General features: G+C 47.3%; 1 protein-coding gene across 1 annotated transcript in view; it reads right to left on the bottom strand.

Annotated features, from left to right (window-relative positions):
* The window catches only part of LOC126474851 (transient receptor potential-gamma protein-like), a 528,586-nt gene that overhangs the window by 453,141 nt on the left and 61,861 nt on the right, over positions 1 to 13,584 (bottom strand). The window lies entirely within an intron of this gene.

The raw sequence follows: 13,584 nt of genomic DNA, 5'->3' as shown, positions 1-13,584 counted from the left end.
TGATATAAGGTGGGTCAGCGATGTCACATTGACACCACATTTCAGCAACTCCGAGGACACAACCCCACTGAACGCGGTTAGACTTCTCTGGAGTGTAGAGCGATCGCTATTTTTGCTCTAGTATACAAGTTGGAAAGACCGGGGATCGTTGAAAATCATTTGATCAAATTTGAGCCCTTCCACAGCCGTCGAGGTTGCGTGCCTTCGGGTGCTAGTGCAGCCACTCAGCTGAATGGATATCGAAGTCTCTAGAGGTACGTTTTTAACGTGCTCAGCAAAGATGCGTGGGTGGCACAGAGGGTGTTGCCGAAGTCGGAGGTCTCGGAGGGACTCTTTGGCATTTTATTCGCGAACGTGCCAATGTTGCACCCATCCGTGATCACGCCACAGGAGAGTGCAAAACAGGACGGATGAAAAAGCATTTGCTGCTTCGGATGACGTTCAGATTTCCTCGAATGGTATTCAGCGGTTCCTAGTGGTAACACACTGTACGGTAACAGCAAAAACTGCGGTCGCACTACACTTCAAAAGGATGAGATCACGTCCGACGGGGTTGCAGCCCCCTAATATCCTTAGAGTAGAGTCGAATCCTCCGGGGCGATGTCAGCCCTGTAGAAAATGGTCAAGACGTGGTCCTCTTGCTCATCGCACTGCCGAATGTGCAGATGTGTGGTAATCGAGAGGTGCATTCATTGACGGCCTCTCTTCCATCCCCTCAGGGCTTTTCGTGTCGATTCTGGGTGTCGGAGTCTCTGAATTGTTTTCCTCGGCTGCCCGCAACAAAACCGCACGATTTCAACTCTGGACGTGGCGGTTCTGACCTCCGTCAGACATCAGGCATCGAAAAAGGGCTGAAATGTGGGTTAGGGAGACGACCGTTCAGTCATGTGACATGTCAAAGATGGGGTTGGTGACCATTGGTGCCAGCGTGACATCACTAAGCTGACAGTTCCTCCACAGCTGCGACCCCTCGCTGTTCCAAGCGCCGCCGGGCCACAGCACGGTGGCGCCGCAGGGGGCCTCGCTTTTGCGCGATTACACAGTAAGGTTGTAGGCACCTTTGAGCCAAATTTCAAACTTATGCCTCACAGTGGGAGACAATTACGGGCTTTCGAAAAAGTGACTTTTTTTTGCGCAATGTTACACTTAAGTCACACTATAGAGTAAGACTGCTGAAGCAGGCAAGCGGTCGAACATAGGGATAGTATCTTCCACTGTCCTCCCCACCCACAAAACCGTGATTCAACCTGTCGTGTTGCCTAGGTATCCCTTACACTAACGTCCTCCAAATTATGCAAGTCCACTTTGCTTTAAGCATGTATTTACGTTGTCCCACAGCTTTACCACTCCATCAAAACCGCATACCTCATCGCCAACAATCAATGCGTCTTTGTGCCTCATACCGTTCACAAACTCGACTTCAATAATCCTTACAACTAGATGACAAAACCTAATGGCGTGGCACCTAATATCGCGTAGGACCTCCTTTTTCCTGGCGTAGTCCAGCAACTCGACGAGGCGTGGACTCATCGAGTCGCTGGGAGTCGCCTGCAGAAGTTCTTAGCCGTGCAGCCTCTATAGCCCCTGGAACTTAGAACTACTTAAACCAAACTAACCTAAGGACATCACACACATCCATGCCCGAGCCAGGATTCGAACCTGCGACCGTAGCGGTCACGCGGTTCCAGACTGTAGCGCCTAGAACCGCACGGCCACTCCGGCCGGCGATGTGTGTGGCCAAACCATTCATTCGAAATGACAGAACGTACTTCACATCAATCGCAACACAATTGTGGTACGGTTACACGCCTAAATATTCTCTCGTTGTTTCGGAACATCGAGTCCGTGAATGGCTGCAAATGGTCTCCTAGTAGCCGAACACTACCCAGTCAGTGATCGGATCAGTTGGACCAGAGCAACCATTTCATTCCACGAAAACACAGACCACAAAATTATGGAGCGGCTACCAGCTTGCACAGTGCTTTGTTGACAACCTGGATCCAACCTACCGTCACCTGTCACTAATTGCAATCGGGACTCATCTGACCAGACGACGGTTTTCCAGCCGTCTATGTACTGACCAGTGTGGTTACGAGCCTAGGATAGGCGCTGCATGCGAGGTCGTGCTGCTAGCAAAGGTCGTCTGCTGTCCTAACGCATACGTCCGCCGTACGTCCTACGTTGACTTCTACGGTTACGTGTTGCTTGTCCGTTAGCATTTAAATCTCTACTCAAACGCCGCTGCGCTCGGTCATCGAGTGAATGCCGTCGACCACTTTGTTGTCCGTGGTGAGACGTAATGCCTGAAATTTCGTACTCTTGACACTGTGGATCTCGGAATATTGAATTTCCTAAGGATATGCTAAATAGAACGTCCTATGCGTACAGCTACAACTACCATTCCACGTTCTAACTCTATCGATTGTTGTCGTGCGGCCATAACCACGTAGGAAAGCTTTTCAAAAGAATCACCTGAGTACAAACGAGAGATCCGCCAATGCTCTGCCGATATACCGCCATCTGTACGTGTGCACCTCGCTATCCCAAGACTTTCGTCACCTGAGTGTGTGTTTTAGGTTTAGAATCCAAGATGGCTACTGAGCTTTCCCCTGGCGTCACGTGTCACTTGTACTGTGTGTAAAATGGTGTTTTAGCTACAAATAATTTGCACATTTTGCTGATATCGCAGCCTGCCATTCTCAGTTTGTAGCCGAACAGCTGACTTGTCCTCAATTTAAAACGATGTGTTAGGAACAAGTGAGCCTTTATTTGAACAGACAGTACGCTGCGAGCAGCGGACACGTGGTGGCTGCACCGCGTGGGCGTGGCGACCAGCAAGTAGCGAGGGGCGCGCGCCGACGAGGGCAGCTGGCGTCAGCTGACACACACACGGGACGGACTAGCTCACTGACGGCGCCGATACCCATCTACTAATGACACTGAAACACTGTGCAGCGTTCAGTGCTGTCTAATTGACAATCTCTGCTGCTCTGCGCACACTACCGTGACACATATCCGTACCCACACACAATTCAAGATGGTACGATCCTCCTTTCCTCAGTGAGCACTCGGCCGATTACATTCATTGTAAGACAGGATTTGTGTCCTAACTGACAGCACAGAGAAATATATTTCATTTTTGAAGGGAATCACCGAGAGCATCACGCTACGCTGCGTGTAATCACTAAGACTCACGGAGGCGCCACTTTCTGAAACCGTGCGTCAGCAGGATTTGTATCTCACTCGAGCTGTGCATTCCGATGATCATATATTTCAGCTTGTAATGAAAAAGGGGAATTCCAGTATGATTATTTGGATTCGGTGGAGAAATTCAGTAAACTACATTGCCTGACGTAGCGGCGTTCTCGAGCAAACTTAAAGGCCAGGTGTGGAGTGTGGCCACAAGGTGAGCTTTTGGAACGAGTTTCCAGAGTGTAAGGCTGGAGACATCCTCTCTGGATCCTGCATTCCACTACACTGCACCGGGACTTCCATAGGACACCGTGCTCGAACCGACATATGTGAACAGTGCACTCTTAAACGATGTTGACCGGCTGTTGTTGTTCACAGGTGGGATTTATGGGGGACTTTCCCGAAGTGTCTGTGGATACACCAGTGCAAATAATCCGCAAACGGGTGAACAGTTGAATAAGAAAAAGTCCAGGGATTTAAGTCGCACCATGTATTTAGATGTAAACCACACATAAGGACAAACCACACAATAAACACTACCTGTTGGTTTCTACGGCTGTCTAGTGAAAAAATGGCCGGAATGGGTAATTTATCATCTGTGGTGGGAGATTCTGAAACGTATTCTAATAATTTGAATGATGTACACAGCGATTTGCCCATATGTGCACAACACTGTGTCCTGTGAAATGATCTAGCGACGATACGGGTCACATACGGGGAAATTCACTGACGCGAGTCACTTCGGCAAAGAACAGGGCGCGGAACGTGGCAACCGGAAGCTGGAAGTAACGAAGCTGGTCGGTTCTTCACGTGACACTGGCGTGAGCATCTGAGGAAGGAATGGCGAAACCTCGAGTACATGACAGGTGTCGCAGGTCGGCCTCGTCTGTGAAGCAGCACGAGCGGCGACCTGTGGCAGGGCGTACCACTGAGCCGACATTGCTGAATATGGCCTCAGGAACGTCCTATTGCGTTCGCTTTTCCACCTAATGACTTCGCCAACTACAGTTGCAGTGGGCACGAGATCACCTACATTCTGCCTCGGATAGATGTACAACTGTCTGCAGGTCACACGAATCACGTTTCATGTTATACCAGGTCGAAGGTCGTGTCCAGAGATGCAGTTACCTACGTAAACTGCACCATTCCACACATGGTGTGTGTCGGAGCAACATTAATCTTTGGAGCCCGTAGTAGTAACTGGAGGTGCCGTGGGAGCTGTGGACTACGTGTACGTCACTGCACATCACCTGCACCGTTTCAGACTGGATGTCTTGCCTGCCGGTGTCAGCCGACCAGAATCCTGTTACAGTGGTTTGAGGGCCGTGACAGTGCCCTGACGCTGTTACCTCGGTCGCCACAGCCGCCTGACCTCAGCCCTACGGCGCTCTCCTGGGACGATGCCGGCCACCGGCCCCCCATTCACGGCGACTTCGCGACCTGTGCCCAGACATCCGGCACCACATCCGTCGGGAAACCTACCGAGGGCTCGTCGGATCGGCGCTATTGAGAATCGCTACGGCTCTCCGTTCCAAAGGTGTACCGATGCAGGTGATCATTGCTTTGGGCCGTCAGTGTAACTATCGTACGAGTTGACCAGGCGCTTATGTCAACTACAGATGTGAGACACAGAAACTTAGCCCTATAATTTTGTGCCTGCTCCTCTCGCAAGTTGCTTCCGAAAGACAAGTAAACTTAAAATGTACATAATGTCTGATGGATGCCAAAAGAACAACGACATAGCAGACAACTTATGTAGAAGGAGAAAATATGCATTGAGAGCAACCGTACACATAAACAAAGAAGAAAATGTTTTCTGGAATATTCTCCTAGGGAAACAGCGATCTCGGGAATGTCAATAACATTTTGCTGAGAACAGTCTTTACCGCACAAATATTATGTTTAAAGTGGTAAAGCGGTGACCGGTTTCGATCTATTGCACTTAGACCATCTTCAGACTTTGTACTCCACGACGGTGACAGCAGCTGGGCCGGCCTGCTCAGCCTGCTCATCCGGCCCACCTCCTGTCACCGTCGTGGAGTACAAAGACTGAAGATGGTCTAAGTGCAATAGATCGAAACCGGTCACCGATTTACCATTTTAAACAAAATATTTATGCGGTAAAGACTGTTTTTAGTAGAATTTTATCAACGAACGAGAGAGTTAAGTCTGTAGCATACTATTAAACGATGGTAAAAAGTCATGACAATTTAATTAGTCAAAGAGAAAATTACGGGTTTAGAAGTGAATAACAGCGTAATGGACCACACAGCCAGTCGTGCACATGAAACTTCATCACAGAGTGATGTGTATGTGGGGTGCTTAGTGGTTTTGCAAGTAGGGTTCAGTAAGCGATGGAAGGGGTTAACTGAGGAACTTCGGAAGCTACCAGAGAACGAACTGTGGAAACAATTAGAAAGTCATTTGACACGTGTCAGTATACTGATTTATTTACTCGAAGCTTAGAGATCACACGAATATCTAACGCTTTTAGTTAGAGATGTAGGTATACAAATAGAAATTTAGAGATGTGTTTGAAAGTTCCCCATATCCTCCCCTGTCAGGTCTGCTTCTACGGGTAAGACCAGCTGCACATGCATTGAGAGCTGTTGTAACGTAACTGCTTAGTCAGATGTCGCTAAGCTACAGCACCCCTCGGGTGAAAAGTTTAACTTTGTATTTTCAGACAATTATCAAAGTTCAGGCACTCACACATAATCAACTTCGCTCTCCAAAATTCCAGAACATGTTCAGATTTGCTTGGACATATGCAGGATTTGACGGTCTACACACGGAAAAATTTGAAAACGTTAAAAACATATGTTTTGACAGAGCACAGGCAAAACTGTGCGACTGTGAAACTGTTGCATTCATTTGTTGCAGTTTATGTGACAAACTGTTATGTTTTCATCACTTTTTTGGGAGTGATTATCACATCCACAAGAAAACCTAAAGCGGGCAAGGTAGAAGAAACTTTTTACCCATTCACCAAGTGTCCAAGTTAAGTGGGTCGACAACATATTCCTGTCATGTGACGCACATGCCGTCACCAGTATCGTATAGACGTATCAGACGTGTTTTCCTGTGGAGGAATCGGTTGACCTATGACCTTGCAATCAAATGTTTTCGGTTTCCATTGGAGAGGCACGTCCTTTCGGCTACTAATCGCACGGTTTTGCGGTGCGGTCGCAAAACACAGACACTAAACATATTACAGTGAACAGAGACGTCAATGAACGAACGGACAGATCATAACTTTGCGAAAATAAAAAATTAAACTTTTCAATCGAGGGAAGACTTGAACCAAGGACCTTTCGTTCGGCAGTTGCTCACGCTAACCACGGGACCACGGCGCTCCTGAGGTCGAGCTGTGCTAGATGTTGTCTATCTTGCGCATGGACTACCCTGTTTGTATATTTTGCTTATTTTTTTCATTGTTCCACACAACTTCTTCCTGTTTTCTCGATTGATATGTGTTTAGTTTTTCAAGGCCTATCCACTGTGACAACTTATAACTAAATGTGAGGGGGTGCGATGGGGAGGTTCCCTTGTGAGCACTCATCAGGTCGATGTTGGAGTACGCGGCCGTGGTGTGCAGACACTCATCTGCAGACACTGCAACGAGCGCAGAATAAAGCCCTCCGGCTGTGGCGCTTCATCTGCCTCGAGACTTTGGTACGAGGCAGCTTAACGACATCGCGGCAATCCCGACACTGAAGCAGTTAAGTCCCATAGTGTTCAGAGCCATATGAACCATATGCACCGACGCTGAAGCGACGCTTCCGCGAGCTCGCGACGAAATTCTACGCGTCGGCGAGGACATCCAGAAACCCGCTGGTCAGTGGATTGGGAAACCAATTTCACTGACGCCCAGCCACCAGATGGCCGGACGTGCTCCTGGAATGATAACCGGGCAGCAAGAGAAGAAGAATGCAACCCAGAAGACGAGCCAAAAAGAAAAGAAAATGAATATACTATGGTTCACCGAAGCAGGAACAGCAGACTCTGCTGTGTGTCACGAAGCAAGCAAGCAGAATCTTCACTTCGCACCCTGCTACCGTACCGTCTGCATCAGTCAAACACCGACTTAAGCGCTGTCTCGGGTGACGTTACAGCCAGACTGCAACTAAACTCGTGTTATCGGTACAAACAGGAAGTGAATACGCGATGACTGTACACCGTCCTGGATCGCTTAGATTGCGCTGAAGTGACTGTTTGTGTGCCGCCCGTAATGTTAACAAAGCCGCATGGTACGTGGTGATAAGTATTTTCCACATTTGTGGTTCGAATGGCTCTGAGCACTATGGGACTCAACTGCTGAGGTCATTAGTCCCCTAGAACTTAGAACTAGTTAAACCTAACTAACCTAAGGACATCACAAACATCCATGCCCGAGGCAGGATTCGAACCTGCGACCGTAGCGGGCTTGCGGTTCCAGACTGCAGCGCCTTTCCACATTTGTAGTAAGCAATTAACTTTGATTATCAGAAGTCAGGGAGGAAGACCATTTAATGGGAACTTGCCGTAGAGGTCGCCCCTGAACTACTCATAGTGCTGTTTAAGATAGAGACATCAAATTTATTATCACTATTATCATTAGGAATATTACTATGTTGTGCGTGCGAAAGTTGATCAAATATATCAATCAATTACAACTTAAAATTTAATTTATAATCGTAATTCCTGATACCGCTGATTAAATAGAGAATAGAAATATTTCTTTCAGTGGGGTGGACAAGAATGTGGACTTGCAGGCTGGAAACAACGGTGAGTATGTCCTCCGTCGCTTTCGGGCTGACCACAGAAATAGTTTTCAGGCTCTCGTAACAGAGGGCGCCGCCGCCCACAGACAGAGCAGCGTAAGTGATCTTTCGTCGCCAGTTTTTTTCGTTTATTGTAGTGTTATTTTGCCTACAATGTGTTGAGTTGGCAAGTGTGCCGCGGCGGGCAGCTCGCAGTTACCGCTGTCCAACACGAAACGCACGAAGCATCGAAGAACCGCCAGACAGCGATTTTCACGGGCGGCGACGAGGATGGCGCAGCCTGCGACACCGGCTCTGCCCTGATCTAAAGCGTTCTCACTTGCGGTCAGCCACCCCTCTACTCAAACATTACTTCAACAGCTAGTATGCTTACAATAACTTGACAACAATAATAAATGTAAGTAAGCTGCAGGTAAAGTAAATTTCGTGTGACTATGGACCTTGCCGTTGGTGGGGAGGCTTGCGTGCCTCAGCGATACAGATAGCCGTGCCGTAGGTGCAACCACAACGGAGGGGTATCTGTTGAGAGGCCAGACATACGTGTGGTTCCTGAAGAGGGGCAGCAGCCTTTTCAGTAGTTGCAAGGGCAACAGTCTGGATGATTGACTGATCTGGCCTTGCAACACTACCCAAAACGGCCTTGCTGTGCTGGTACTGCGAACGGCTGAAAGCAAGAGGAAACTACGGCCGTAATTTTTCCCGAGGGCATGCAGCTTTACTGTATGGCATGGAGAGCTGCATCAAACCAGTCTCAGGACTGAAGACCACAACAACAACAACAACAGGGCCTCCCGTCGACTACACCGTTCGCCGGGCGCAGGTCTTTCGATGTGACGCCACTTCGGCGACTTGTTCGTCGGTGGGGATGAAACGATGATGATTAAGACAACACAACAACCAGTCCCTGAGCGGAGAAAATCTCCGACCCAACCGGGAATCGAACCCGGGCCGTTAGGTATGATATTCCGTCGCGCTAACGACTCAGCTACCGGGGGCGGACAGCTGCAGCTCGCAATGCTGAAATGACTTCCCCTGAGTGCTCGGGTTGTATGTTATGTTGTGCGTTATGAGTAGAGGAATTCTGCCGTTTAGTCGATCTAATTCAATCTGCAAGTTCTCTTGAACCATCGCAAACATTCTGGATATTCCAAAACTTTTCATCACCGGTGCTTTTAAAGGAATTCAGCAAATAGGAAGTATATTAACGTCACACAGAACCTACAGACCACGGAAGTTGGATAACATCTTTAGTATAGAGTGTAGTAATCTACAATGAAAACTCCGATAGTAATGTGTGGCGGGTCGTATCCTAATTAACTGCGTTAATTCGGCTTCCTGCGGAACGCAGTGTGCCGATCTGCTTTGTGCTGCACGAACTCAAACAACACCCAGCTACACTTTCACATCTGAGCTTACATCTACATCTAATCGTACTCCTTGTCACACGATGCACGCATAAAGCGTGTAAAACGGCGTCAGTATTCACTAGGAAAACGCCAAGGTCGAGACCCTGTCCCTAACCCACAATTAGATGTATTTTAGTCATCCTAAAGCATATCTCCTCAGTTAGCTTCACTTAAGAACCATTCCTTGAGTACACACACAGTAGAAGGTCTTGGCCCTCAGTTGTTTATTTTTTAGGAAGACCAGCGCAACACGAGCAAAGCACACGAAACACAGCATCCAACCAAATGATGTGAACGGTCAAAGTTGCCCCTCTGAATCGTCGTGAACAAGTGTCTCGAGCTGGTAGTGCCGTTTCCTGACCAGTTCGCTCGCCAATCCGCAGCCGGCACCTCTCTCAACGTGACTGTTTGATTTCAATACAATGTACGCACAATCTACTGTATACTACAAAAATGAAGTAACATTCCAAATGATTTGGATGGAGACACACTCTCCTTGTGTACTTGCCTTGAAGCAAAATAACACTTTCTGTTTTATACGACTAGCCCATACAGAAACTAAATGGACAGCTGAGATTCGCAGACCCGGTTTTTGGTCGAAACGTGTTTTTCAGCAAAACAGGACTTACTGGACCGTCCCCCTCCCCCCCTCCCCCCCCCCCCCCCTCCCCGCGGGCTTCCAGCGGTCCTTCCCGTCGCCAGCGAGTCCGCGATCATCTTCCACGCGTTCCACCCGGCTCTGTCGCACACAATGAGCGACTCTGGCCTTTGAATCTTTGGCTCGCATCTCTACGCGCCTGGACGATAATTTCGAGCTGTGAACCAGCGTTAACATCATTTTTGGTGAGCATCCACAGCACCTGACATTAGGTTTCGTTGTCTCCTTAATATGCGTTCCGTTCGATTACAACATGTGGATAAGAAAATGTGTAAAAAATGGCCAATAAATTAGTACAACGAGTTCATCAAATTTTATATTTACAGTAGTTGACGACAAGCACTAGCTGGATATCAAATGAAATGCACAGAAAAAAAGACTGGAGTGCATTCAGTACACTGCACACACAGAGTTTTGAAAACTAAAATCCCTGTGTTATGTTCACTGTTTAGTATGTTTCTAGTTTTCAGCTTTCAGCAGTGCTGCACAGGCTTTTAATACGAAAACTACTTACAAAATGGATGTAGCTCAACGAGCAATGCAGAGGTGCGTAATGGAAATTACAAAGAGTCTTTAAGAAGTAAGTTCCACATTATTATGGCATATCAATTAGTTTTTATTGAGTAGTGTACAACACTTGAAAGTGACACTGATTTTTGACGCTATTTTTGGACATAGACAGCAAGTCTGCGTAAAAACCGGTCGGAACATTGTACCAACCGTCAAATTCCCAGACGGCAGAAATCTGCGCACTGGTCGCGGGGCCATTGGAGAATCGCTGCGTGATCTTCCTCGTCGTTGGAGTGCATCTCTGTTGGAGTGTGGTACATTTATATCGACATTACTGACAGTGTCGAGAGCACTCTCAACAACGAGTATATATCAGTTTTGAATAATTGTTAGTCAGATCTGTTCTGTGGGTGCGGTCGTTGAATAAAGACAGATGTGAATACTATTTAACGTTTCGTTAGTAAACCTCGGCCTCCTCCTGAGGTGTTCTTCCCCGAGTGCCTGGTGAGCGCCATCTGTGGCCGATATTGATGGCCGTCCTTCACCCGGTCAGAGTCAGACGTCCGTGCGGCCATCGTCACACAGTTTCTACCATTAGTTGACTACGACTAAATGTCACATTACGTTTGATGCGTACACTGCAAGAATTTCACGGTGAATCTGTGCGCAAATTACACGTCTTTCTCACAAAATTCTTAGTATTTCGTACTTGAAGTGTCGAGTGCGTTTCCAGTTGCTCCACCATTTCAATTGCACACTGTGGTGCAACTGTTAGTCATGCCGCAGCAGAACTGTGCTTGAAGCAAATTCGGAACTTGTACTCTCTCATCGCAGCCCACCACTCTCTTTGTGCGATGGTCTTAACGTGGGACGACGTGTGTAGCTTATTGTCTTAAGTCCCGACGCTCTAGGAGAGCCCCGAAAACAAACAACAGCGAGCAGACTGTAGAGGATAACGTCATTATGACACCAATGAAAACGTAACAGAAGACAAGCGAGCGGACGGTAGAACCGTCAAGCGAGGTGTCTTTCGGATTCCGAGAGGTAACGACAGACTGACGTGGGAAGTGTAGAGATGGCCCAGGAAAAATGCAGGAGCGCAACGTGGATGCCTGAAGACCGTAACGAATGACCGGACATAGAACTCGGCAGTGGATATCGAATGCCGCATTGATGTCCCATACTTGCAAACCATACACCGTACAGTGGCAAACGCAGAGCTCCTGTTTAAGCCGCAATGACGTCAGTATGGTCAAGGAGACCAGAGAGACCGGAAAAGCACGTGGTTTTCGAGCTGACGTCATTTCATTAGTTCCACGCCGTGCCGCTAGAGGGCAGAATTGCCCTGTCAGTCGGCAAATTGATTGCAACAGCCGCAACCTCATATGCCGTGATTGGTCAGTTTGCAAAAATCAGGAAGTTCATTACAGGTGAGGTCAGAGTGTCACAAATAACATGCCTGGATAAAAATTCAGCATTTGGTTTTTCAATGAGCAGGTGCGCGAAAGCTACCGAAAAAAAAGCGATGGAATTGCTACGTAAGTAATAAACCATCGTGAGACGACGTTTCTAACTAGCCATTATAGAGCCACATCTACATCTACAGCATTACTCTGCACCCACAATTAAGTGCCTGGAAAAGGTTTCTTCGAACCACCTTCGGACTATTTCTCCACTGTTCCCTTCTGCAAGAGCGAGCGGCAGAAATTAACACTTAAATCTTTTGGGACGAACTACGATTTATTTTAGTGCGATGATCATTTCTCCGTCTCCAGCGTGGCGACACCAAAAAGTTTTCAGTATGAGCAGATTACCCAAAACATTACCAACAGTGCTCACTGCGAGACTGAACTGACGTGTGGTGCGCTAAGAGAAGGACGGAAGTGGAGCAGGGACGGGCGGGGAATCATTCTAGCGACGATACAGGCCGAAGAAGGCAAAGTCCGCTGACGCAAGCGACTTTGGCAGAGGGCAGGCCTCGTAGCTCGACTCAGACGGCGAAGGCTATAGTCTGTCTGTAAACTCAAGAGCGAGCAGCGCTTTTGGTGGGGGAAGTGGCCCTTCCCGGAAGAAACCTGCCACTGGCCTACAGGGCCACCCAAAATCAGTTGCCCGTTACCTGTCCAGCGGTGTAGTTCGGCGTGCAGTGATATACGTCGTTTCTGTTCGTGGCATCTTAGTTGCCAATCTCAGTCAGTTAACTTTGTGTACTCACTGATATACTTCAGTATCCGGAAGTGATGCATAATCGCCCTGAATTGCAAGAAAATGTGCAGAATACGAAGAAGAGGAGATATTTGCGCAGAACGAGCGTTCGATCGTCTCTGACGTTATTACAGCGTGTGTTAAGGAGGCAACATAAAAAGAACTGTTGGCTAATATTACCAGTCCCAATCGTTTGTGCAAACGGCAGAGTCGCCAAAATAGGACGCATAAGGAAGGAACCCGAAAACAAGGCTCATGGTTTACTGGAATCGTCGCGAAGGAAAACTAATAATTTAGGGAGGAAACCCATCGTTATAGACAGTTTCACAAAATCGGTCATTCGACAAACGATGGAGGACTTTTTACATAAACCAAAAAATAGTGCCCACATTGCGGAAATTACTTACTGGCGTGAAACAAAAAATACATTTTCGTTGCAGAAAGATGTTTTACACAAGACATTGCGTGAAATGGGATTTACCTGGAAATACTTTTCAGACATGTTTACGAAGACAGTGACAAAAAAAGCAGTGCGAATCGAACTAATACAACACACGAAACTATAAATTTCTGATTACTTTTTAAACACTCTTCATGTTGCAAGAATTGTTAAGTTTCAATGCAGCCCTTCAAAGAAAACTTCTACCTTTTAGTAGAAGCACAAAGTAAGAACAAGCCTTAAATTCTACAGACTGATTGCACTATATCTGGTTCGTCTTACGAATAAAGGAACATACATTCATATGAATAGGCATTTGGTTCTATGTTTGTAGTAGAATCCTGACTTCCGTTCTTATGTTAATATTATTTACTCTATAATGCTTCGTTTGGAAGAAGCTATCGTCTTTTG

Source organism: Schistocerca serialis, chromosome 4 (genome assembly GCF_023864345.2).
Source record: "Schistocerca serialis cubense isolate TAMUIC-IGC-003099 chromosome 4, iqSchSeri2.2, whole genome shotgun sequence".
NCBI classification, from domain to species: Eukaryota; Metazoa; Arthropoda; class Insecta; order Orthoptera; family Acrididae; genus Schistocerca; species Schistocerca serialis.
Note: the sequence above shows the minus strand (reverse complement) of the source record. Positions and strands in the feature narration are given on the sequence as shown.